This window comes from Poecilia formosa, unplaced genomic scaffold, assembly GCF_000485575.1.
Source record: "Poecilia formosa unplaced genomic scaffold, Poecilia_formosa-5.1.2 Scaffold72, whole genome shotgun sequence".
Taxonomy (NCBI): domain Eukaryota; kingdom Metazoa; phylum Chordata; class Actinopteri; order Cyprinodontiformes; family Poeciliidae; genus Poecilia; species Poecilia formosa.
Genome location: NW_006800011.1, coordinates 364,830 through 392,775, shown reverse-complemented (window position 1 = coordinate 392,775; position 27,946 = coordinate 364,830). Strand labels below are relative to the sequence as shown.

The window sequence follows — 27,946 nt, the reverse complement described above, 5'->3', positions numbered from 1 at the left end:
GGACAATTCCTCTACCTGTTTAAAACTTGCTCGTTTGTTGCTAATCTAATGATCTCTAGTTTGCACAAATACCAAACTACGACCAAACTGGACCAATTTCTTCTTGGCACCTGACAGTTTGTCACATTGTGATATAAACTGTGTGGCATACATTTTCTTTTTCTCACAGCAGAAGATTTGGGAGAAACAAATTACTTAAAATCATCATGTCCAACATTTGTTTCTTATCTGCAAAAATCCAAATGGTGATCTCTCTAGTTTAAGGACAACTATCTTAACAGCGAATGAAATCTTAATAGCTTGTGTTGCTCTCAGTGTTTTTCTATTTGTAGTCACTCCTTGGTAAACGGAGGCAGAAAAGCATCGCCTTTGCCCTTAAATGCAGCAAGATCCATAGAGATAACGGAAGTCTACCAAGTTAAAAGGTGTCCGGACCCAATTTCCTGTTATGTAGTCTTTATATTGGGTGTTAATTTGAAATAAGGAGGTGTGGTGGTTAGATGAGATGAAGCAAATATTCATTACACAGATATGTTTTGTTCTTGACGACCTCTGCAGGGATATTTCTGAAATATAATATGTTGCGTATGTTTTTTAACTAGTTTAGTGCATGACTAAACCTAATGAAATGGCAGATGTAAAGCTATGGGATTTATGAAAGACAGCAGATGTTACCTTCTATTGCAGAGCTAAGATGGTTTACGATGATGCTAATGCATCATCGTAAACCATGCAGAAACATTTTCAGAGGCGGTCTCAAGTATTTGCAGATTTTAACCATTCGCGGGTGGTTGTGGTCACTAATCCACGCGAATACTTGAGATCTGCTGTTTAGTAATCCAGCTAAGTGGATATTATTTGGCCCTGACAGATTACTCTCTTCCTAGAAATAATTGACTTTGTTTTGACCCGCTGCCTCAAATGATAAAAGCTTGATCCGCTGAGTGCCCTGATCTGTCAGACATAAAATCTGTGTCCACTTTAATGATCATAAACTGTGATGGATGGCTTGGTAAACTGAGGGACTCTAATGTTGCTACTTGTGACCTTCGTCAAGCCTGTTGCAATAAAAACTATGCAGCCCCCTGAACAGATTTCTTCATATTCACATTTACAATTCAGGTTTGATCTTTGTCACACCTGACCTGATGCCACCAATCAATCACACCTGACACTTCCGAAACCTGGATGGTTGGTGTTGTTTTATTGCATGCTAGCAATACGACTCGGCCAACTCGTTCAGAGAAAAATGCCTAGAATACAAAATTAAACGATTCCAAAAGTGGAAAAAACGCTCATTGAGATAAAGTTGAAAAAATCTGTTCACAAGTTAAAGAATTTATTTGTTTGTTTATTTATTTATTTATTTAATGAACTGCAGTTGGTTGGTTGTTGCAGACAGCTGATTGTACAATTTTACCAAAAAGTCCAATTTGCAGTGGGAACTGATTAATCTACACCTTTTCTTTTTGCCCTGAGCAGAGATCTGACCTCAGTCAGTACACCATGCGTCCTCTATATCAGTGTTTCTCAACCCTGGTCCTCAGTGCCCCCCTGTCCTGCATGTTTTAGGTATTTCCCTTCTGCTACACACCTGAATTGTATCTCTGGGTGATTAACAGGCTTCTGCAGTACTTGATGGTCATGCAATCATTTGAATCAGCTGTTCTGGAATAGAGGCACATCTAAAACATGCAGAGCCGGGGGGCGCTGAGGACCAGGGTGGAGAAACACTGATCTATATGAAGCCAACTATGAGCAAATAAAAGGGGGCCGAACGCTGAGCCCTGTGGGACGCCACATGTGAAAGGGTTGAAGAGTTCCCAGAGAGCTAGTTTAGCCAAGTAGGATCTGAATCAACCCCAGTAAAAGGTGGGTTGGACACCCAAAACAGGAAGTCAGCCCTTAATAAACATTAATAACAATGTAGTTACATTTATTTGCTATGTTTCACGGTTCAGTTTGTTTAAATTTCACATTTTGTTGGACCTACTTACATTGGGTTAGCTGCATTGTATTATTTGTTGAAAATGGTTTGATTACATGCCTGCCAATCTTTTTATTAAAAAAATCCAATTTTATTTGAACAGTGGGGAAAATTAATTTCGAGAAAGGTCAGTTTAATTATGAAGCGACTCAAATCAATATGCTTTTATAGAGAGGCAAACAAAAGGACGATCAAATGAACGACTTTTTTTATTCATTTCATTTATGTCCTATCTGTTTTGTGTTAAATTGAATTTCCTCAATCCTCTAATCAATGCAGTAGTAAATAACAAGGATTGCGAGTAACTACACTGTAATCAGAACAGCACATTAGCATGTAGATTTATTACGCAGAAGCTTCGTAGTTTCACTGGGATTCTTAATTACTCCACATGACAAAGGACAAAGCTGTAGAATAAAGCGTTTTATTTCAGCACAGACCTCCAGATCTCGGTTTGATAACCTGGTGAAAAGGTTCACAGAGCTGAATTTCAGTCATTGGAGATGGATGTGCATCAGATAGCGAATCCACCGCCAGATGAGGAAGAAGACATCAGGATATTCTGTTACACGTTCCTTCTGTCGAGTCATCACCGATCATTGTTCAACGGTCATTGATATCGTCTTCCACCGGTCAATGTTTACTCGCACCCAGAACAAAAAGCTGCTGTAAAACCATTACTGGAGAACAAGAAATGCTTTTTAATATGTCCAGAAACTTTTCACCACATTTGTTGTGAATATTCTGGAATAGTTTGAAAAAACCCATTTTTGCCTGCTCTACATTTTTATAGATTTTCTATTATGTGCAGAGGCTTGAGTGTGAATAGCTAAACAAATGCCCCTTGAGCCTGAAAATCAATACGTTTCCCCAGCTGTAATTGTCAGACTGTTGGCACAGCAAATTTTGCTCTCAAATGAAATCCTCTCAAGCTTGTTATTTGATGAGTGACGAGGACTTTGTGGTACCCAGTGATGCTCTCTGCACCTCATCCTTGAAAATAGATTGACCTCACTTAAAAGAAAGTTAAAAAATGTGCAAATATGAAGCTGAAGCTTTTTCAAATAAATGGAGTAATATTGATCACCAGAATCTGACTTATGTTGTAATTTGAAGTTTAAGAGCTTTATAAACTGTGAAACACATGACTGATATGTAGCTTTCTTGCTATTAAAAGGGCAACATTGTGTTTTCTAGGCATAGCACCATTTTATAGTACAATCATGTAACTACATACATATATCCAGAGGTAGTTATTGCACTTGAGTAAGAGAAGCACTACTTCAACATGTTTTTTCTCAAGTAAGAGTAAAAAGTAGCTGTCCAAGAAATGACTCGAGTGAAAAAGTATTTGTAAAAAGTTTACTCAAGTAGTGAGTAAACTATTTAAAAATTACATCATCAGACATACCAAAAGGCAAAATATATTTTTTCAGTATGAAACTTTAACAAAAACTGTAGGTGTACTTATGTCTGGTGAATTTTTGGATAAAACTTGTTTTTTCATTCAGTGGGAAGAAAATCCAGAAATGTTACTCAAGAGTCGCAATACTTCATAATAAAATTACTCAACTACAGCGTAAAAACACTCCTAAAAGTAGATTTTTTTCAAAAAAGTTACTCAAGTAAATGTAACCTAATTGAGTAAATGTCAGTATATGTCAAATATGATCATCAGACTTTAATGTTTTGCTTCTGTCTCCTTTAAAACTCCAGCACCTTTTGAAACGCTGCATTCAGGACTGATCATATTGCTTTGACAACGTTTCTACCAGCTTGTATAGTGAGCTCAGTTGATGTGTAGTTCTGCCAGGTGTTTGCTAATTTCTGCTGGCTAGTCTGAAGGAGCTCAGTGACTCAGAAGCTGTAACCTTCAGCTCTGAGGAGGAGGAGTAACTATACCCACCGAGGCGTTTTGCACAGCTGAATGGTGCAAAACGGAGGCAACACTCCAGGTTTGTTTTTGAATAACAATATAACACGATGTAAAGCATAAAAAGGTCAGTTTTACATGTCACTGCCCCGTTAAAACGAATCCTCACTTCAACACAAGCCTGCATCTCAACATGGAGCCGCTCCAGTTCAGTTTGTGTCGACATGCAGTTGATTGCAGATGCCAGCTCATCCATTCTGCCTTGGAAATGGAAACGGGCGTCGGTGCCAACATAAAACGTGATACACAAGCAGGTATAAATTTCAACTAAATATTTAAATAGAGATGTCATTACGTTGGTGAGCCAAGCATATGTGTCACGGCTTAGATTTGTTTTCTGTGTCAGGTGGCCATTTAAATCGATGTGCAAGGAACTACTACAGCAGCGTCGATGCCTTGGTTCTCTGTCAGGCCTACTGCTGGCATTTAGAGGAGGAAATATAGAAGAATGTGGGAGCAGATGGGATCTGTTAAACGAAAAAGGCAGCAGTGTCGCCCATCTGTGGTGAAACCAGGTTTCAGAACTTACTGAATTTGACTTTGTTGAACTGGAACCAGGTTTAAATTCAACCTAAAATCTTGTTGTGGTGTTTCTAATTGGAAAAGACTAAACTGTGTTGTGTAATGAACATTTAAAAATCGCCCAGATTTTTTCCAGGTTTCTATTTAATTTGAATTTTAATTTATCTGAAGGTATTTCAGTAAAATTCAGTTGCTTGTACTGCACTGCTGCAGCACAAAACGGTCCAAACTCAGATTAGAGACGCAACTAATTGAGGTCATCAACAATAATTTTAAAAGAGGACAGCCAACATTTTTTGATAACTCTGAACTCATTAATTTTGTTGAATTTAAATCATAATTTCCTGAACTGTGTTCTCAGTTCTCAACCTGATTATTTTTTTCTTTTTACTGGAACTGGATTCTGACTGAACTGAACTTTTTTGTAAAAAATGAACTTGCACAACCCGACCTGCTGGTGAGGTTATGATTTCAATGTTTTGGTCCACATATTTTTATTTATTCATATATGTACCCCTGAGCTGGATGCAGATAAAAGATTCAAAAGATAAAACTGTGTTTTATATTCAAAATGCTTGGAAATGGATACAGAAATATAGAGCTGGAGCCTGAAATGGTAAAATCAGTCACATTTTTATTTTTTCCCCCCTTTCATTAGAGCGATGTCCTTGAAATGACCCCTCTGCACCTAATTTAATTTAAACAGCAGGTTTTTGCCAAATCAGTGACCCTAAAGTCAGGCAATTGAACTCCATGATGTCCTGTTTCTACAGACTAGAGGAACACAGTTTGGAGAGTATCAACCAGGTCGGAGTCGACTTCTTCCAGCGCCTCAGACCTGCTCTGCTCAACATTTTCTGCTTGGCTGTGCTGCAAAATAAAAGTCAAAATAACTGAGAGACAAAGCAAATATTTCTTTCATGCTGTTATGGGTTATTAGACACACAGACTCGCATTAAGCCTCGTCTCATTATCGGGGCAAAGATAAACTCAAAAAGCATTAGGGTCGAGCTCACTGATGTATAGTTATGATCAGCACATTCGTTATGCTAATGGATGTTTGTGTTTTCTATTTATGCTGCAGCCTAATGGTAATGTTCATCTGTGTGTCGGTGTGTGTGTGTGTGTGTGTGTGTGCGCGCGGCGTCTCGGTGGTGCAGACTGCTTTATGTAAGATGAGTTGACAGACAAACATGGGAGTAAACATCACCTCAAAGCTTTTCATTGACTTTTCAACTTGACGGTCCCAACCACACCATTTCCAGACTAATGGCCTATTACGCACATCACACACAGAGGAAACTTAGTGTAATAATCAGCTAATTAATTATTGAAGATCAAAGGAATGCGAGCAGAAGAGATGCTGTTTAGTGTTTTTTGCCTTAGGCGGCCCTCGGTGACCGCAGCATGCGATCTGAAGCAATACGGCTCACGGATTCCCATCTACCTCGCCGTTAGCAATAAGCGCTGCAAGCTATTGATGTTTGCAGCGCTGCACTCTGCACTGCTGCTGGGCGATATTACTCTCAGATAAGTGCCTGCAAAAAAGGCCCACTTTAACCTGTGATACCTTTTGTGCAAATAGGAGAGGGCCGCATCATTTCTTGGAAAGTGTTGGATCTCCAGATTTCTTAGGTTGCCACCTCCTGTTAGAGTTGAGGCTGTGCATAACGACCGGCAGGGATTTGACCCTAAAGTCAGATGAATAACCACTATGCCCAAATAAACAGCTGCTACATGTCTTTTATTTATTGTGGGATAATCTCTTCCTTTGAGAGTTTTTTATCTCTGACCACAATTTGACTGCCATGCCTCTCCGCCTGCCTGTGATTTGTTTTCAGGCTGTCAAGCCCCCATTTCAAATCACAGATAATCTAACGAAGCCTCCGCTGAGCCGCACTATTAAACTGGAGTGGCCTGACCTCAGAAAGATACTTGAGCGGTGTTTTTCAGCACTTAATTAAAGTGACAAGAGATGCATTTCCAGAGTGTTTGCCTGAAGTGTTCTTGTAGGTGTGACAAAGTGGAATTTTGTAACTCTACATTTCAGTTTCGGCACATACGAGTGTGTTTAAGAGGCTGAAGTGAAGCGTTCCGTTTGACTTACCACCTACACTTACTGTTGCATTAAACACACACACAAAAAAAAATGTGAAAGGTTAAATTTATCAACAGCACTGTATTAGAATGTAATTAGTTGGGAAATGTATTGCATTTTCTTCTGTAAAAACGAGAAAGTTCAAACCACTGTTACATCTAAAATCACTGCTGATGTTCATATGTGACCTTCTCTGTTCGCCTCGTGTTGACTTCACAACACACACACACACACACTCAGGTTCACAAATATGAAACTCTAAACTTGTCTAAAATATCATACTTTAGAGCTGATCTAAAAGGGGGCGGAGCCGTCAGTCACTGGTTGCTATGGTAACCATCAACCGTCAAAAGCAGCAGCTTAACGGGGCTCTCGTATGTAAATCTCAGGAGAAAATGTGTTTTCAAGAACACCAATGCAGAAACTGACCATAAATAAAACAAACCGGGGTAACACTTTATCTGAAGGGGTGACGCTGTCAAAAACATGACCAAACATCTGTCATGATCATGAAAAAGTCTTTATGAATGTTTGACAGTTGTCATGAAGTGTCATTCGGTAAATAATGACACTTTTAATGCAAAGTTGCTCTAAAAGTTGCATTGAAAGTTCATTAAAAGTGCCAACTTTGCATTAAATTATCATAATTTACACAATCGTGCAAAGTTGGCACTTTTAATGGACTTTCAATGCAACTTTTAGAGCAACTGACTTACAAACATTTAAGTAAAAAATCAGGCAGAAACGTATTTCTCAAAGGCTTTATGCTAATTGTCTTTACAGGTTTGATGTGCGAACTACAAGGGCGCTGGATGGTTTGCATCTTGGGAACTGATTTTAACTTTTTCTTTTAGGAAAACTTAAAATTTCACTAATAAGTTTCAGTGTGCACCAATTGATCCTGCACATCACCAGATTACCAGGGCAACATCAACATATGGGGTATTTTAAAATGTTTAAAATGAGAATTGGGTTAACTCAAAAAATAAAATTGTCCAGGATTAATAATAAATCTCTTGCTAACTGCACTGCAAAAACACAAAATCTTACAAAGTATTTTTGGTCCAGTTTCTTGTGTAAATATCTTATTACACTTGAAATATTTTTTTTAAAAAGTGACTTACAAGTAACTTTTCAGCAAGATATAGGAATATGTTTTTAGTTAATAATTATCAATAATTAAAAAAGTACTAGCTCCAACTTATAACAAGAAATAATTTGCAAGAAGAACTTGATTTTTTTACTAGAATGGTTAGGAATGGACCCTTGTAAAGTATCACTAGTTGTAAGGATGATACTGTTTTCATTTGATTGGCTGATTAAAACTGAACAGTATAAACAGACTTGGTTTAAGAAAACATTTTGTGATGTGACTGAAAGTAGATGGGAATGCCTGCAAATTGAATTGTACATTGCAGATGAATCTATGAGCATTACAGATGCTGAGTACAATACAAGTCTGTGTGACATCACACACTGACTGAGCAGAACTGTATTTGGTCAAATCTGGCACAAAAAAGTCCAACCTTGAGCTATGATTGTAGAAAACCAGAGAAATCCATCAAAATGCTTTTAGAAATGTTCATAAATTGGAGAATTTTCCCGTTAAAATATAATTGGTGTTCTGCTCTCCGAAGGTTTCTCACACCTTTCACCAACTTTTATGAAATTCCCAAAGAACCATGTGACATTTCGCCACCAAACCATAAAATTGCCAATCAAGCCACAAGCTCTCGTGTTAAAAGTTGCCGCCAACATAATGGTGCTTCAACGCTTTGGTTTTGGCAACTTTAATTCACTCTTATTGTTTATTGATAAATGTTGAGTAATTCTGAGATTTCTCCTGGGTTTCTGCAATCAAGCGTCGCAGTTCAACATTATTAGCCTCAAGCAGAGCTGGCATGATGATTCAGCCAGGTAATATTAAAAGGTAAGCTCTCCCAACCTCTCAGGTGACATAACTGCCTTAATCAAACTGTTATCGCACGAGAGGCCATGGGGAGGCAGAGTAATGAGCGAGCAGTATCCTGGATTACGAATGAGTCTGTTCTGTAATGACTCTGTCTCCTTGGGTCAGGACGTGAAGGCACAGCAAACAAAAGGCTTGTAAAGGAGGAAAAAAATATTTGAGGAAGCGACACGGGGGTTTCATGACTCACTGATGGGGAGAGAAGGGAACAAATTTGCTCCTGATGCCGAGCGGAGGAGAAAGTAGGACAGGAATGTAACTCCCTACATGCAGCGTTTCCTTCTGTCAGGAAGTTTACCTGCGACGGTTTTATTCTTTTGTTTTTAAAGGAATAAACATTTTTAATCTAGATTCCAAATTTAAATTAATAATAATGAAAAATTTGGTGAGTTTAAAGGTGAATTTTGTCTGCAGAGCCACAAAAGTTAGACGACCCTTAAAAGAGAAAAACTTTAAGAAAGCCTGACTGAGGCATGTCGCAATAAGCAGTTAATCAGTTAATCGCATGATAAATTAAAATTTCATTTCCATTTCGATTATTAATATTTTTTGAGTGACATCATTTTAGAGACATCATAATCAATTTAATTTATAGTTTCAGTTGTGTGTAGTTTTTATTTCCATTTTTATTTGTTTATAGTTGTTTTGTTTTTAAATTTTTAAAGTATCTTCCAGTTCCAGTGTTTTTCCAAATTACAGTTTACAGATCTTTAGACGAGTGAATTTGCATCATTATGCCATATATGTGCACATGTTACATGAAAATGGTGTCAAAACAACAATATTATTGTTTATCACAATAATTACTGGGATTCTTTATCTTCCAGCAAGATTTAAAGAGACAGGCCAAGAACCATTGTTAAGGAAGAAATTATTCTAAATTGGTTAACTTTGGAAAAAGTTTGGCTCTCTCTCTTCCTCTGGATCCCAGGTCCTCTCGGCGAGCCACGTGTGGTCACAAGGAAAACAACAATGCGTGTTGACGTCACAGAATTACAGAGTTTAATCCAATTTAAGACAATGTATAAACTTACACCAGAAACTGCAGAACAACGGAGACATACATTCATTTACCTGACATAAATAGAAAGAAGAAAAGCAAAGACGTGCAAAGACGTCTTTGGAGAGTTGCAAGAGCAAATCTAATGTATTACTTCTGTGTAGAAAGTTTTATCTTCTTTTCTTTAATTTATTCAAACCAGGCGTATCTTTGCTCATCCAATCCAGGAGCTATCGCTGACCCCTTATCTGAAGCCTAAAACCCCTGCAGTGTTTACGGCCTTTCACAAATGAGTGCGAAAAACCAGAACCTCCCCTGTACTGCTCTCCACACAGACAAAAGGCAGTTCAAACGATCCTAGCAAACCATCTGCTGTAACTACAGGCAAAATAAAGGTCAACCGGCCAGAATAAGTTACTGATTTAAAACCACAATTTAGGCCATTTGAATCAAGACATGTTAAGTTTTAAAACTAGCTTATTTTAAATTTATTTTCTCAACACCATTCAGTTATGTTTTTTCTTATATGATGTTTATATATTTTTTTAAATACTGGTACTTTTAATATTTAAGTTCAGTTTCAGGGTTAAAGTCAAATTGTTCCATGAAAGAAAAACTAAAAAACTGTTAATTCTTTCGTTTGTCATTTATCATCTTTAGCCAAATTTGAGACGAACTGATGTAGGAGAATCTTCTACGCTGATGAGGAGCAAAAAGTTAAAAAGAGAAGAGGAAGAATGTTCAGTTCAACTATTTCAAAGGTTTCGGTTTGCAAATAGAAGAAAAACATTGACTAACTTTATGTTGCTCTTCTGAATGATGAACAGTTTCATTGTTCTTCACGTTTCTGCTTGGCAGTAAATGCATTTTGTCTTGGTGTCCTTCTTTGTGCTCCTCATTCTTAGCTTTAGTGATTTCATACAGCATCATGTTAAAGGATTATTCATTCTAAACTTTAACTAATCTTTGGTCTTCATGGCAACAGAAGTGGCCTTAAAAGTCCCTCTTGCTCTTTTTCATTTTTCTTTCTCGTTCTCCAGAAGTTGCATTGAAATATTGAATAAATGAAGTCGAACGCTGAGAGACGCTGTGAAAGGCTTATGAATAACTTCACATTCTGCACTTCATCTCCTGTACGTTTTTCACTTCCACTTAGCAACTAAACTCTGAAAGGATGTGTGTTGAAGCTGGAGCAGATTACTGTGAATTTCTCAAGAATGGGTAAATCGGTGCCTGAAAATGCAAACTGTTCTTTCATAGTGGATGCAAAACTCCAGCACACACACACACACACACACACACACACACACACACACACACACACACACACAGCAAGCTTTTATTCAGAAGTATCTCTTGGTGTGAGAGGAAATTAAATATAAAGTGTGGAGAGAATAAAACGGATGTTTACACTTTTTTGCTCTCCTCAGTTGTAGTTATGGCCAAAACATTTGGCAGTTGTGAAAAAGTTAACATTTCAACAGCCTGCAAAGGTTATTTTATAAGAATAATCCATTTGCACTGTATTGTTGCACAAAATGGTTCATAACTGTATTTCATCTTAGTAATATTAGAAACAGCAGCAGCAAAGCTGTGAAAGAGGAAACTAGACTGCTGAAAAATAAGGGAAGATGTCCTTTAAAGCTGCAGTTTGTAACTTTTATAAACTTTGTTTTTACATATTTGCTAAGACAGTCATCATGTCTTGGCAGTAAAATATGATACAGATAATGTGACGATATCATGGAAAAACATTGTTTATAAAAGTTACATACTGCAGCTTTACGTTTTTCTGCTGGCAGGTGTTGCTCCCTAAAGATAAAAGCATGCAGTCGCTGTTTTGGGTTAAAGAGACTCAGAAAATTCTGCTAAGGATAATTATTGCATCTCAGGAACTTTTTCTGGCTCATCATGGAGTCAAGAATTGGTTATAGTGAAAATACAAAAGTGTTAAAGTCCTGTGACTGAGTGCACTGAAACATTGCAATAAAGAAACTTCTGCTAAAAAAGAACATGATGGACAGACTGGGAATCTGCAGGAAATACATGGATCTGGTGCAAAGTTGTTGTTTTTCTAAAACATCCTGATGCAGAAATCATTCTACTCTAAAATCCCAGAATACTTCAGATCCTCTCTATTTTAAAAGGTCAAACACCAAATGTACCATAATGTTCATTAAATACACTCAGTAGAAGGTTTTCTTTTCTCCACTACTGGTTGTAGTCAATCGGCATGAAAGAAAATAAACGCCGCTTCCGGATTGCTTCTCAGCTTCCCAAAGCTGCATTTTGTTTATTTTTTAGGTTTTAGACTAATTTGGAGAAATGCCCTGAAGAAAAATCTCCAAAACATGAACCATGAATAGACCGGAGTCCAAATCACTTCTGACCTGAGAACTTCTTGTTCTCCTTCCTAAAAGTAATAGGAAAGTCGAGAAGTTCAAAATCACTTAACCACTCTGACACAGGAATGTTTCACCACCAATCAGGATTTTGCTCCAAAACTGATGTCCAGTTTGACCAAGAGAACTATAGCTAAAGATGACCTATTACACTTCAACACGGTAGGATAATTGAACAAAACATGATCTTTACAGGGGGGTTTGCACAAAATCTTTCTTGCATAATGAGATTTCATTCCCTACAGAATGAGCTGTTTAAGGGCCTCCTGTCACTTTTTAAATCCAAATAAGCCAACAACAAAACACTTCCAGCAGCCATTGTACAGCTCAAAAAGCGATAAAACCAGCTGAACAAATACAGTTTCTGCAGGTATTTAAATGTCTTAAAAAGCAGTAACTTATCACCAGAAAATAAGTTAAAGTTTTTGTTTGAAGCCCTTGTGCGGTGTCGGTAGAAACCCAAATGGAAAGACAAAAACATGCAAAATGTGAATATTTTTCACCAGGTTCCCTTTAACACTGAGTCTCTTACTTAAGATACCATGACAAATAACTGCATTGGATCTGTTTTATCCTTCCATAACCTAAATGTGTTTTGATTGTGATGTGGAAATCACAATTTTTCCAGATAAATGTAAGATTTTGACAATAATTCAGATTTCAATCTGAATTATTGTAAAATCACTTAATTCATAAAGAATACATCCATCTTGGTCTACCTCACTGCCTTGGAAATGGTCACAGAACATCTGTGGGTATTTATTTACATAATCCCAGCATTGGATGGGAAGTTGGACGGTTTTTACACAAACACGCCGTCAGATTGGGATCTTGGGAGTTTGGAAGCTGGGTCAGCGCCTCAGGCTCTTTGTCGTGTTGCACTAGTCATTCCTGAGCTGTGTTTGTAGTTTGGTGGGGCGCGTTGTTGTGCTGGAGGAGGCTGCTGCTGTCAAGGAGTATGTTGTCTCCATGGGGGTGTGTGCATGCGTGTGTGTGTTTGGTTTGTATTCATTTTACGGTGGGTGGTGCATGTCAGCGTTATATCCAGATAAATGCTTTCTCCTCAGGTTTCCCTGCAAGTAATGGCTGATGAATAAAAGTCCAATTCCAGTGCCTGCCTCTTCAAAATGACTAGAAAATGTTGGAAGGATGACGTATCATGATAAAGTGTGCCAATATCAAAACCATCTGAGTGAATCTGCTGTTTAATTGCAAAAAATGTGTCTTCCCATTGACTTCCTTTGAGGAAAAAGAAGAAACTATTAGGTTTTGATGAGCAGCGACTGCGAGGCATCATCTGCCTAATGTGGTGACTCTATGCTGCAGCCCTTTTTCCAGCTGCTTCAACCATCAAATCATGATTTCCCCAGAGCTGCAGCTAATTATGTAATTCATGTTCGTATGATAAGATAGCAGATCATCCAAGCATTTCCTGAATGAACATGATTTATCAGATTTTTTTGGTGTGTTTTAATTCTTTTGTGTCTGGTTGTCATGCAAGCCATGCAGAGACGTGATCGGATAAGAGCCAAAACATCTGCAGGATGTTTTATTCATATTTTTCTTTGGATAACGAGCAAAGGCGTCTCCACAGGTTGAAACCAAACAAGTTCTTAGCCTCGTGTTTGAACTGCATTTAGAGCTTTGTGGTAAATGGGCAGCATCCTTAGTTATACTGAATCATGTTTCATGAACAAACAAGCAAACTAAATGAATATTTAATCTTCAGTCTTCAGTTTTGTTACTGATACTTTTCTTTTCCTGTAGATTTTCTTGTTTTCTTGAGATTTAATCAGCACTTTTCCACTAAAATACTTGAATTACTTTTCATCATGTTATCTGGAGATATGTACTTGTTTTGGGGTTTGGGATATATATCAAGACATCATTTCAAACATATTTTTTAACAGCAATCACAATGCATGGCTTCTATAATTCCTAGGATTAACAGGATTTTAAGCTACAGACTCGTTAGAAAGCATCATTTTGTGGGTTTGACATTGATACTTTTTAAAATAGTCTCTTTAGGATTTGGCTAAAGAAGATCCAGGAGTACAACTGTATGCAGAGGCTCTCTTGGCACTTTAAATGTTGCTTTATTTACTCTTCATGCCTGCAGAAGCCTGCAGGTTGTTGCATCCCCCAGTTTCTTTGTTGTGCTGTTGAAGTCATTAGCAGCTCTTTTCGGGGCACAGTGCTGCCCTCCTGGGGGTTGCTTGGTTGTTGTAGAGGTTAAGGATAAACCATTTCTCATAAATCACTGACAATTATTACAAAAGCTTTAGTTTAACCACTTGGACTTAAGTCAGTAATTTATTAAGAAAGTGCCCTGCACGGCAGGTGAATCAGATTAGCCGTGAAGTTTTAAAATACCATTTGTCACTGAAAGTTACTGTACCAAAAACTTTACCCATTTTAAGTTAAGATGCTCACCAACACATAACTCGGGTGATTTATGGCTCTATATAAGAGAGATAGATCTGTCAGTCGAGTGGATTGTGTAGACAATAAGAAACGGGGCGAGCAGAGGCCTTGCTTGCAGAAGGGTGACTGAGCGCGTTGTTGTTTATCTCCAGCACAATGAAGTCAACAGACCCTTGCTCATGAGGAAAACTCAGCCGGCTAGGTCACAACTGACAAATACCGAGCCCCGAGGGAGAAGAGGCGCTGCGTTAAGTTTAGCTTCGTCTTACTCAGAGCTCAGGTGAAGAACCTTGAGAGTGAGGAAGTTCATTAACATGATGAGGCTTCCACTTTAACTCTACTTAGGGTGCTGGTAGTAAAAGCATTAACAACATGCAGGTGCTTGCTTGGGTGAGCTTACTACTGTTTGCACACAGCGTCAGCGGTTTAAGACTTAAAGCAGGATGCAGCATGATAATGGTGAAACTCTGGGGTAAGTTTTTGTTTTTCAGAGGGTCATTTTCTGAATACATTCTAAAATAAACCTTAATAAGCAGAAAACACTGGTTATTGTACTACTGTCTGTATATTACTCATTAACTGTGCATTCACAAAAGCCCAGTTTTATCCACTTTAATCCAATTCCAGTTTGTTTGTGTAGAAAACCTGGTTTGTTTGGGCAAGTATGAATGAATTACTGAAATCTGCAGACCAAAGAAGTGAACTCTGGTCCGCCTATAAACCTAGGTTTATGTTTAAAGTGAACGTCGGCGCAGTACAAATGCAGATGTGAATGCCAAGCGAGCCAGAGACCACTCCAAAGGCAGGAAGTGGTCTACAATCCAGGGCATTCTGGGTAAATATAACCAAAACAAACGCATATATCAGGAGAAATGGCTCATAATCTGTTACAAAATACAAAAGAAAATCCTGCAACTTTTGATGCCACTCCATTTTTGTTTACATTTTATGAAGAAGCTTTGTTCAGTGCTGTCCTTAGAGGTTTTTATGGTTTTCCCTTCAGTAGTTCCTGGTGCAGCGCCCCCACAGGCGAGGAGGGGAACAGGTTTTTCAATAAGTTTGGTTGGTTTGATGGAGCAGAGTGAAAGTCAACAAATGTTCCCTGTTATTCAAAATTTTTAAATTCTGTATATCAGGTTCACCTTCCAGACTTCGGCTGGAAGGTGAACCTTGAAAATTAATAATTTTATTCAGCCTTTTTGCAGAAAAAATAAAAATTGCCCTCACACAAGCAGAATAGTAATAGACTGTATTTTGTAATTTGAATGTGAATAAATGGGAGCAACTTCAGGGGGGTGAATACTTTAGAAAGTCGCTGCATTTCTCAAAATCCAGACTCTGCTCCAGCAAATCAAAGCCATTTTTCCTTCCTCCATCGTAGGGTTGCCTTCTTGTTAGGTATGTTTGATATGTGTATGATCTCAAAGCCTGTGGAGACAGCATTCGTGATGTTTCCTCAGGCCATCCAACATGAGACACTCAACCCAGACAAACCAGCTACGGCTGAAAAGCCTCGACTTGTAACCAGGTAGCAACCATGGCCACCCGCAGCTGCCCTCTGCTGAGCCACAGCCGCTTTGAAGTCGCTTGTGCAACCTTGATTTGCAACTTGATGGCTGACAGGTTCATGCAATAAAAAGCTGGTTCTAAACAGAGAATTTAAGTTTTTTATTTTTTCACTAAGATTTTAAAATTGTTAGCTAATTCACATGACGGTAAAAAAAAAAAAATCTGGGGTATAACGGGTTTGGTTCACCAACATTTGGAAAATCTCACAAAACCTCTCAGAAAAACATTGTTTTCAGAGAAAACAAACATGGCCGACTGGGAAGAAGCAATGACGATAGTTAAAGGACCATCGACAATGTTTGTCTCTTAAGATGAGAGACAATTAACCAATCAATTAAGTTTATTTGCCATCACTAAAATCATACACATCTGTGTTTATCTATTTGTTATGGTTCAAAAGTGACTCTAAACAGCTGCGCTTTTAGCCTAGATTTAAAGGAACTCAGTGTTTCGGCTGTTTTGCTGTTTTCTGGAAGCTGAAGCTGCTTCTCCATGCTTGGTTCTGGTTCTGGGGATGCAGAGCAGAACCAGAAGATTGGTATGATTTAAAAAAGTGTGATTAGTAGTGATTTAAAAACGATCCTTACGATTGTAGGAAGGAGGAAATCTGCATAAAAAATGTTTTAATTCCTTTTATTTGCTAAACATAAACGACATTTACGTCATCATCACTGTTCTACTACAAAATGCTCTCAGTAACAAGCTAAGAGACTCTTACTGATGGTACATTATGTATGAACTGGATACAAAGGACAACTCTGCATTCATTATTGATCTTAAAAGGGTGCCACAAACGAATTTATTCATTTTATTTTCATTAGTCATGAATGAATTTCATGTCTTGTTCTGTATTTAATGGCAACAGGACCCAGTAACTTTTAATTTAGGTCAAAACTTGGACACTTCCAGCTCTCTGTGGTCTTGGTTCACAGGTAAACACATTTCATTAACCATGTGAATCGTCACTGCTGCTCCTCTCTCCCCGTGCATCGCGCCCTATTTATCACGTTGTAGCGCGCCGAAGGAAGCCTGATCAAGCTGACCTTGAGGAAGTCTCGCTCATAAGAAGCCTCACCTACAGGCCAAGATCTAGAGTCTGTCAGGATGATTTCTTATTCTATTTAATGGAAAAAGTGCAGAGTTTTATCACGTCCCGGGTTCATGGTTTGTATAAGGCATAACTGGCTTCAAATGGTATGCCATTAAGTCAAAAAGCCAGGTACACAAAAAAGATGTCCTTAAGAGTCACTGTGATTTAGGTGCGTTGGAGGTGAATGGGCAATTTGATGTTAGACCGGCACTCTGGAGAACTGCAAACTGAGAAACAGACAACAATGTCCCGCCGTCTCCTCACTGACATTTCACACAAAGGCATTTGTCTGAAGATAAGCATGAATGAAAAAAAGAGTAAAGTGCTCCTTTGTCCTTATGCTCTCATCCAAGACCACACCTCAGTGAGTTTCACCGCTTTTTTCTTTTATCAAGTTTTTTGCTGGACTTGTCGGGTAAAAATGAACTGGAAGTATTTATTTTTATGTTTTTTTACTCTTGGGGTTCTCAACGTTTAAAAATATATCAACTTATAAATTATTTTACTTTTTGTGCAGACAGAGCTTAGAAATTCTGTAATAAAAATCCAATATACAAGAGCTGAACATTCTGTAAAAACACAAAATCTTAGCAAGTATTTTTGATCAGATTCTACAGCAGATATCTTAATGGACTTAAAATAAGACGAAACTAACTTACAAGTAGCTTTTCATCAAGATGTAGCAGTTTATTTTAAGTAAATACATTCTTAATATTGATTAAAAAAATATTTCACTTGCAACATGGGAAAAATGTCTTATAAGTGAAATAATCTGTCAATGGAAATAGTACGTGTTTATTAATTTTAAGGAATTATTTAAAATAAGCTCCAATATCTTTCTGGAAAGTTACTTGTAAGTTAGTTTTATCTTATTTCAAGTGTATTGAGATATTTGCACTGGAGGCTGGATTGAAAATACTTTGTAAGACTTTGTTTTTTTTGCAGGGCTAGAAATAGCAGCAACCTGGAAAACCAGTCAGTTTTCAAATTGCATGCTAAAGAAGCAAGCTAACTCTTGTTTCCTGTTTGCGACTGAAGCTGGAAAGAGTTTATTCCCGTCTTTTGCTTTCTTCAAACACTGTAAAGAGCAAGTAATTTTACAAAATTTTCAGCAGTACTCTGTGACCATCAAACTGATGTGATGTCAAACTTCGCAATAAAAAATAAAGCAATTTATTTCTGAATTTATCAGAAAGGTTAACGAGGAACTCCAGTTTTTCTTATTTAAGTCTCTTTCCTCATTTGTAGTTGGACATTTTAGTCCTCTTGGCATAAAAACACATTTATAAGCCTTGCAGCTACATTATAATTCAGAGTGTCCCTAATGAGACACCTCAGATTTTCCCTTTCAATTCCAGATTTTCATGGTTTTCACTGAATTGTTTCAACTTGGAACTCAGAAATATTGTCTGAAGTATAAATGCACAAATTTGTTTTGATTGCCTTGTTAGGCAACCAAAGACAAGGCTCACTTTGAAACTATTAAACTGAAAGTACAGGAAAAAGATTGTTAAAAATGTATGGAAGAAGATTGGGGTCACTGAAAAAAAATGATTTCATTTTTTTTCTCAGAATTCTGACTTTAATCTTCTGAGATCAAAAGTCAGAATTCTGAGAAAAACATCAGAATTCTCTTTTCTATGGCCCAAAATATCCTAAAAACAGCCATAAATACCTCTGGAATTCAAGTTACCCAGTCATTTGTTTACGTCAAGCAGCCATGTTGGATTTGTGGGTTGTAGTTTGTGAGAAACCTCGAACTTTCCTTCTTTACTTTCCAACTTTCCAACTTGGTTTATAACTATGAAATGAGAACTTTTCTCCTGACTCTACAAGTGAAAATCAGCAAATGGCTTAGAATGCTATAGCTGTCACAAAGTGGAACCTCCATCATGTGAACAGTGGGTGACATTACTAACAGCTGAGTTTCAATATATACTCACAGCATAACAATAGCATAAAGGAGAAGACTAATATTTTATGTCCAGCTGAGATTTGCATTATGCTCCGGCTGCAGCCAGCTGCTGCTGTTCTAACATCTACTTCCTGTAAGTAAAACAGAAACCTGATAATCTGCCATGATAGAGAGACGATGAGATGCAGCAGGATCAGCCTCCTGTTGTGCATACTTGTGCACACAGCCTTGAGATTACGGCTCAAATATTACAAATCGTATGCAGAACTGCATCTTGTACACATTCCCTATACCCCCTCGGCTTCAGCTGCTTAGCATATTTTCTTCTTTACCTCAATAAATCCTAATTTGGTATTCCCAAATGTATCTGAGGCTGATAATACAGGAAGGTTGTGCTACATGTAATGTGATGGTAGATAGAAACAAAGAGGGATACATTTCTGCCAAAAAACTCAGACATGTTTAGATTATTCTTGGAAATTTCTGAGTCTCAAAAGTTGAGTGTTTGACTTTAGAAACTCAGAAATTTATGCTTTTTTTTCTAGAATAGTTTAGATCTTTCAGTTTTTTCTAACTCTGAAATTTTTCTGTTTTTTCTAGAAAATTTCTGAGATTAATCTCAATTTTTTTTTTGGGACAAATTTACTCCTTTTTTATTTCTGTCTACAATTGCCCTAATACAGTCGTAAATTAGTGAGCAAAACATTCCTGCAGCTCTATGCTCTATATGCTGGAGCAGGTATCCTGCTAAACTGTGGTAAAGAAAAAGTAGAACTTAGTTACTTTCCTAAAAATCTCCATTATGTTATTTAATTGATGGTCAGTGATGTATGACATAAGTATTCAACATGGAAACTCAATTTGCAGATTCATTCTAATAGGATTTGGTGCTTATACTTGCATCACATAGCAGAATTTTCTTAAGATGATTTAGATCTTATAGTATATTTTTAGCAACAATAACATGGGACCATATGGCCATATGTTAAATCTCATGTTACCAGGTAATCTGTAGTGTTTAAAAGGTGGTTCAGGATTACAAATCCCAGGTTCTCTCATTTTATTTAATGCCAATGTGGCATTAAAATCACAAAAAGAGTCAAATTTGAATATACTGAATATGACGTGTTAGTTTGATCTAATATCACATAAATGAGTAACTTTTAAAGACTAAATGACCTGATAATAAAAGTCGTCAGCTGGAGATTTAATATGGAGCTCTGTGAATAACAGGCCTGCTCTTATCATTACTGAAGGATTAACTGATGGACTGCTGCCACACAAACTTATTAAGGTTCTGAAGAGCCGGGCCCAAATGAAAAATTTATTGACCCAGCAAGGCTGTACTAGAAAAAAGCAGCCACTAATGGCCTTGGAGTCATCTGCAAAATTTAATCAGTTCACCAAAATGGGAGTATTCCATATTTGTTTTCACCTTACACTTTCCTGCAGAACAGCTCAGCCCCAGTAATGAAAGGCCCCTCGGCAACCTCTCTAGAAATCATTACAATCCCACTTTACCTCTAGGGTCACTAAACTAATAGTCACTCACCTGTGTGACAGGAAATCTTTCCCAAGTTGCCAATAGGGAGCCAGCAGGGTTGTGTTTAAGGTTATGGAGTTGAGTCCAGCCAGAGATGGCGGTTTATTGTTCCGATGAGTCCCAAGGAGTGACGGCATCAATTTCACATCAGAAGCAATGAATCACAAATGAAAAGTACCGTGGTTGCACACATGCATTTCTAATTGTTTGTCTGGCCAACAATGGCCTCATATTTTAGTTATAGGGATTCTCTAGTTAGGTATGTTATCATACAATACCTACTCACAGAGAATACGTTTTAAGAACAAGTCTTTTTGTATTCCCCCCAAAAGAATGTTGGAAACTGGACTTTTTTAGGGGACTTATTATGCCAAATTCACATTTTGCACATTTTTGTACTTCCATTTTGGATTCTGCAGTAAGTTAACGCCACAAATCAGCAGGTACTGCCTGTTACCTAGCAACCCAAGCTGAGCCCCAGGTCAGCTGGTTTTAGTCCCGTATAAATGGCTGCTGGAACAGACGAGTGTTTTGTTGTTGACTTACCGTCCAGAAAAAACTTCCTGCATTCTTGTTGGTTGTGCAGGAGGCTCTACTTCTGCTTTTCAAAGATGTATGATTGTTTGATTACACATCTGTTTGCAGCCATTTTCACATGTTAGTGTAAACATTGAGTTGGGGGGTGTGGCCAGCAGCAGTTTATTCAGATTTAAAGTGACATGACGCCCTAAAACAGCTAATTTTGAAAGATTAAAATCTCAAGATCTGAGGATGATTTTGTGCAAGAAAAACAAACTGTAACAAACATGTAGAAAGGTTGATCAACGCCAATCACCTTTTAAGCACATTTAGGCATTAATGAGCATCTTTCCAGAGATGCTTCAATCACAATTTCAAGTTGCTTGGAATGCAAAAACATCTCTCCTGTTGTTGTTTGGGAACTTCTGTTTTGTTTAGCCTTAGCCTCTTCCAGGGAAGAAGTAGGTGAAGGTTTCCATTACCAAACTGTTCTGGTCTTTATTTTGTTGGTGAATCTCTCAAAGGGATCGTAGAAATCTGCCCAGGAACACAAAGGGTCATCCAGGCATTTTCAGACTTGCCTCAAAGTGTTTCAAGCTGCATTTTTTCTTCTCATTGAGCAAAAAAGGCAAACATAAACTGACCTCACCTTGGGGTTTCCTTGAAATATTCAAAGGTTGTGAACTGCAATGATTTTAAGTGGGATTGCAAGAGAGAGAAAAAAATCTGAGAAGTCTGATTAATGTTGTTTTTCTCGAGCCCTCCGACTGTGGGCATTCTGAGATAAAAACCCCAGCAGTGCTCATGTGTGAGTAATAATCAGTGTTCAGACAGTGTGCAGTTTGAGTCTCAGAGGAGCCGCCTCACCTTTTATCTCACATGGAACGCCATACCGAGCTCACCGCTTTGTCTTTTTCTCACGGCAAAACAGTTGTGTCCTCGATATGAAATGGTATCATCAGGTAACCGCATCTTTCCTACTTCCATTTTCGCCGGCCGTTTCAGATAGCATGCGTACACCACAGGGAAAGTTCAATTCGTTTGCTTTACCCGATGAGAGCCTGCACGAACTGTGAGCTTTTACCTCTGTAGGGGGGTTTTTCTACCACACAGAGGAAGAAATGAAGAAAAAACCCGACAGACGAACAGAGACAAATCTATATAAATAATTGCTAAGTGGAGTGGAGAGGAGTTGCCCATCATTCAGACAAGAAGAGTGTGCAATATCTCCGGGAGATTGAGAGTCATCCATCACTGCAAGACTTTAATTTGAGATGTTTAGGACTGTTGCTGATGATTGTCTGGAGAGGCAGGGAGCGTCTGGTCTTTGGGGGTCTGCAGGGGTCTTCGCCTGAGTGTGGCTCACAGTGGGGGAAAAATTGCTGCCTGACACGAAGCCTGTTTACACAGGCACAATGCAATAGTTTCACCCGAGATTGGCTGTGAGCACACAGACAGAAGAAGCAAATCACTGTCTGATTAGCATTCAGATGCTTGAAAGTGTGGAAGCAAGTTTCTGACAGCTTATTACATCTTTTGGCGCTACAGTAATGCACGCCGACAGATGCGCTTTGGTGCACGCACACACACTCGGACACACCTCATTTAGAGCAGAATGATGTCAAAATGAGTCCATTGAGTGGGGGGCGGAGATTGCAGAGCCCAAGGTAAAGAGAGTCTGGAGACTCCAAATAATCTCGAGTATTGATTCCATTTGAGCCCCGAGGCTCCTGATGGACACGCACTTAGAAACGCAGCAATAGGTGGCACATCCATATGACTGATCACTGTGGCTCTGCTTTATGGTAAGGCCTGCAGACTATCTATAAATAACAGCTCTCTCTAATCAAACGGAGCAGCAGATCCGAAGATGTGATGACGGCTTGGTAGACGTATGCTGTAATTTACCACAGAGCACTTAGTCTAGCCATTAAATTTACATGGACACAGTGCAGAGTTGACTTTTCCTTTGCCTAGGCATGCCGCAGCTGATGTATAACACCCAACCCAGGATGGCATTGGCTGACATATTTCACTTTGGAGGTGTGCAGTGGTTTTATACCCTAAAACAAACCAGAATTATAATTAAATGTCAGTTAACTCAACAAGTCAAAACAATCTGGATTTGATTAAATCTGTGCAGTGTGCAGTGGCCGCCTGTAATCTGATGTAAAGCTGTTGGGTTTTTAACATTGTGATGGGATGCTGCATCCTGTCCTGTTAGCTGGACTGGCATCTATCCAGCACAGACAAGACGAGGGCACGAATACAGAATGCCATTATTCATGCAAGGAAAAAGAGGTTATCTCAGGAGAATATCATGTTCCAATCATCGAGTTGGTGAAATTAATGCCTTCATAAGCACCTGAGTCAGTTAGTGGCATCGGCGTTTCATAATAACTCCAAGTATATTGCATGTGTCTTGACTTATCCCCTCTCTAATGCAGTTATAATACCTGAGTGGTCGGTGGCTGCATGCCTTGAATGCTCATTTTCTGCACAGTAGCCTCTGTGTACTCAAAGTGTCCGGCTTCTCCTTTTCCCGAGACGCAGACTCCTTGGAGTATAATTTGATTATTCCAAAGCAGGTGTTTTCAGCTGAATGTTGATAAGAGAACTGAGCGCCTCAAACACTTAAGTAAGGGTGCATTAGATCTGCCTGAAGCAGTGGAGGGTAAAGGCTTATTTTTCATCTAATCTGGGATTCGCTGAAAAGCCGCATATGGTACCTCTGTAGACTAGAAAAACATTGCAAATACTGAGAAAATGAGGGGACTGATCTTCATTATCCCTGAAGCAAAATCAGCCATGCATATGGCATGAAAAGTCCCAAAAAGTGGATTAAGTTCAAGTCAGTCCATGTTGCTGCTACTTGTTTGCAGGAAGAGATGCATATCTAATGTAATCACAACTTACAGCAGGTTTGCACAATCAATAGGTCTCTTCAGATTTGTGTCAATGTATTTCCAATGTCGCTCTTCTGAACTGACAGCTATGTAGCGGATAAAGTTACATCTATAAGCCAATTTTTTGTTTTTTTTTACAAGCTTAACTCACACCATAACGTTAGTATTTTTCAGTATTAACCTAACATATTGGGTCTAAACAAAAAGAAACTCCTCAAGCAAAGTCAGCCATGCTTCCTAAAATGTCCCAAAAACTGGAGTAAGTTCAAACCAATCCATGTTGATGATGCTTGTTTGAAATATATGCACATCTAGTGTCATTGTACCTTGAATGGGTTTGGAGAATCAATAGATCTTTATTTTGTGTCAATCTCTCTCCAATATCGGTTTCTGAATCAACGGCTGCACAACGGAGAAAGGTTTCATCTGTGAGCCTTTCGTTTCCGAGCAAAACCCAAACCTGCGTTTCCATTACAAATGTGTGTAAAACTTTGTGAACATCTAATGTCTAAAAAAAAGAAGAAACGCAATTACAATCACACGTGAATAAGTTTTAAGCAACAAGTCTCTAAACACATGAAGCACCATCGTCCTCCAAATTCCTGTCATCTTCTTAGTCATTTACTAACATCCTGTTATTGATCACATGATTTGTCTGATGCAAACTAATTTTGATGCAGCTGAAAACCCACCTCACCCTGGTTTTTATCAGAAGACGTTTTTTTTAAATTGTTGTGTTTCTAATACTCAAATTTATTGTCGTAATTCCAAGTTGCGCAGTTTTACAGTCAATAGAAATGCAGCAACTCTTCTGTTTTCCCACATAAAAACAATTATTCTTTTGCAGTACTGACCAATGATATGCATGTCTGTTGGAGTTACTGTAAGTTCCAATGGGTTTGCAGAATCAACAAATCTATTTAGTTTAGTAGAATAAACACTTGTTGTTGCATCAGTGGAGAGTAATGCATGAAGGCTGAAAGCAAACAGGGAACCTTCTCAAGCCAAACCAACTCTTCATTTGTCTCTTGATGTCTTTGCAACCTGTTTATTTAAATCAACAGCTGTTAGTATATGATGGATTATAGGCGACATCTGTCATCCTGTTGTTTCTACCCCTAACCACAGCCAGATTCCTTCAGATTCCCACCTTCCAACACATGAAGAAGACTCCACAGACAAAAGGAATCCTCTCAGGCATGTAGATCATTTACGTCTTTCAACTCGACACTTGACTGCGTTACCAGAAAAGACGAGTCTGATGCATTAAGGTCATATCTTCCACTTGGAGGGGAGTATTAATTCCAACATTTCAACAGATCATTTCAGCGCTGATTGGATGAGATGGGACTTCTTTTTGTGCTGCTCCACGTCATAAGCACAGCTCTGAACAACTTGCCAAAACCTTTTGACACAGCGTGGTGAGATAATCACAGCTGAGCGCAGAGTTAAAAAGCTGCGCAGCTCTTTTCATATGCAGATGAACCCAAAAAAAGAAACTCAGACCTACAACTTGATGTCAACGCATTCTCCGGATCCCGACACGTGTCTAATTGATGCTTTTCTCCCACCTCATTTCGCTCTATGAGCCCCAGCAGAGAAAAAAGTGGCGGCAATGCTCGAAGTTAAACCGCATTACAACACTATGAAGGGCACACGCTTCATCCGCTTCAGTAACTTCAGCAAACAGAACATCTAGACTGCGGAGTTGTTGAATACTAAATAAATGTCTGTGTAATACAAACAGAATATAAAAACACACTTACCTGTGATGGTAACTAGGAAGCAGAGGAGCAGCCAGTTTAATCCAAATTCTCACTGAATCAAACTGTCCTTCCACCTTTTACGCAAACGCGGTCTCCCTCTTTCTCCTTTCACTCCTCTTTTTTAATTCCTTTTCTCACCCTGCTTTCCTCTTTGGTGCCTTTCAGTCATCGTCCCGCTCCGTCTGTGTTCACTTTGAGCGCGAGCTGGAGCATCACAGGACCGCACGCGCCGCGCCGCACCGCAAGAGACGAGGGCAGAGCTGGAGAATGCACGGGAGCTGTACCTAAAGAGAAGCGCGTCCGAGCGGATGCAGAACGACGACCGAATGGGGGGAGAGAGAGAGAGCGACTGAGTGAGCAGGGCAGTGTGTGTGTGTGTGCGCCAGGAGGAGGGAGGAGGTGTGTGTTTGAAGCAGAGAGAACATGTGAGGAGGGTCTGGGAGTACTGCCGGCTCGGTGGTGAGCGACGGTCGTGATTGCACTGGCGTAAGGCAGGAGAGCAACACCCCCCACCCTTCCCCAACTCCTTCATCAGATCCCCCTGAGCACCGAGAATCTTCATCATCAAGCAGATTAGAGCCAACTAACACCCCACCCCCTTCACCCCTGAAGACACACACAGGCACACACACAGAGCCGGGGCTGTGCTCTGTGGTCACAGGGGACATCCTAATTGGAGAGACTGTTGGAGACGCTTCTTTTGTCTCAAGCGCATGCGGTGGCCAGGCCTTGAAGACGAACTTGGGGTTTCTTTAATCAGTTTTTCTCTGAATTTTCCTTGAAATCCTTGGCAGCACACACATCCAAACAGAACTGAGTGTGTAAGAAATTATAGATTTGGTTCAAGTGGATGGGTCACCTAAAATCGAACTCCAGTCCTCCAGGGTCACTCACCTCCATTTTTTAGATGTCCTTCCTGGTCCTACACTGCAAAAAAAAATAAAAAAATCTTACAAAGCATTTTAGTTTAAATTATTTAGAAAATATCTTAGTAACCTTAAAATAAGACAAAACTAACTTACTCTCTTCAGGAAGCCTGTTTTACGTAAATATTGTCTTAATACTAATTAAAAAGTATTCGTTCCATTTATTATCAGACATTTTTCCCATGTAAGACTTGAAACAATCTGCCAGTTCAACTGAAAAGTTACTTTTAAGTTAGTTTTACCTCATTTGCACTAAATCTACTAAAAGTACTTCATAAGATTTTGTGTTTTTGTAGTGAACAAACCGGATTAAAATGGCTGAATTATCTCCTCAGTATAGAAAAGTTCTCCAGAGTCCTAATAAAAATGTATTTATTTGATTTATGTTGCAGCAGATGCACATCTAAAATTTGCAGGACACTCGCTGCATCTTGCAACTAGATTGGAATTATAAAAATACATTTGTGTAAAAAAAAGGTTTTCCACAAAAAGTTATTTCTCTGGGATGAGGGAGGGGAGGGGGTTTGATTGTATCAGTTAGTGTTTTTTAACAAAACGGAAACATTTTTACACATCACATCAGATATGTTATCAACAACCGGATGTTTCTACTGGCAGAAAGACGAAGAAGAAGATGATGCCATAGGACCTCCAGTAGCAGTCAATCTTGCAATAAATCTGAAGACGCCTCTAACTGAAGCATGACATGCTGATGCCTCAGCAGGCAGCAGAGATGGTATTTGAATATTAAGCCTTTTTTCAACTTCTGTGGGATTTGGGGTCGTAGTTCAGATACTTTTTGCGCTTTAGGTGCATATTAGTGAAGTCATTAATGTTGATTTAAAGAAAGGAAAAAATACTAGTCCCACTGGCAGATTTTTTTCATTTATTACATGAGAAAATATTTTGTTATAAGTGAATTAATCTGCCAGTGGAACAGTTTCATCAATATTAAGGAATTATTGACTTAAAACAAGCTCCTACTTTCCTGAAAAGTCACTTCTAAGTTAGTTTTGTCTTCAACTGTACCAATAAATTTGCGCTATAAACTAAACCAAAAATATTAGGTAAGATTTTGTTTTTGCATCCATGCTATTGGAAAGCAACCAATACAGGAAAGCTAATCATTTTCCTTGGTGCTGATTGGCTGAACCCTCAAAAGTGGATATAAAGCAAATGTTCAGTTCTGTGGTAGCTAATTAATGCATATTAAAGTATATTTGGTGTTTGAAGTGTTTAAAATGGGCGACTATAAACGGTTTTAGACGTTATTTCAAGTAACAACATAATAGCTCCCATTAAAACAATGTATATAATTATTTTTACAACAAAAACTCATTAATAATCTCTTTCACATGTAACAGTTAAAGTTCATAT

At 38.6% G+C, this 27,946-nt stretch overlaps 1 protein-coding gene and 1 long non-coding RNA gene across 2 annotated transcripts in view; one reads left to right on the top strand and one right to left on the bottom strand.

Annotated features, from left to right (window-relative positions):
- The window catches only part of LOC103140508 (cadherin-12), a 161,808-nt gene extending 135,704 nt beyond the window's left edge, over positions 1 to 26,104 (bottom strand). Inside the window, exon 1 of the mRNA XM_007555689.2 lies at positions 25,644 to 26,104. The gene's annotated coding sequence lies outside the window, so the exon portion shown is untranslated. The remainder of the gene's footprint in view (positions 1 to 25,643) is intronic.
- The window catches only part of LOC103140510 (uncharacterized), a 134,653-nt gene that overhangs the window by 52,063 nt on the left and 54,644 nt on the right, over positions 1 to 27,946 (top strand). The gene's annotated exons all lie outside the window — the stretch shown is intronic.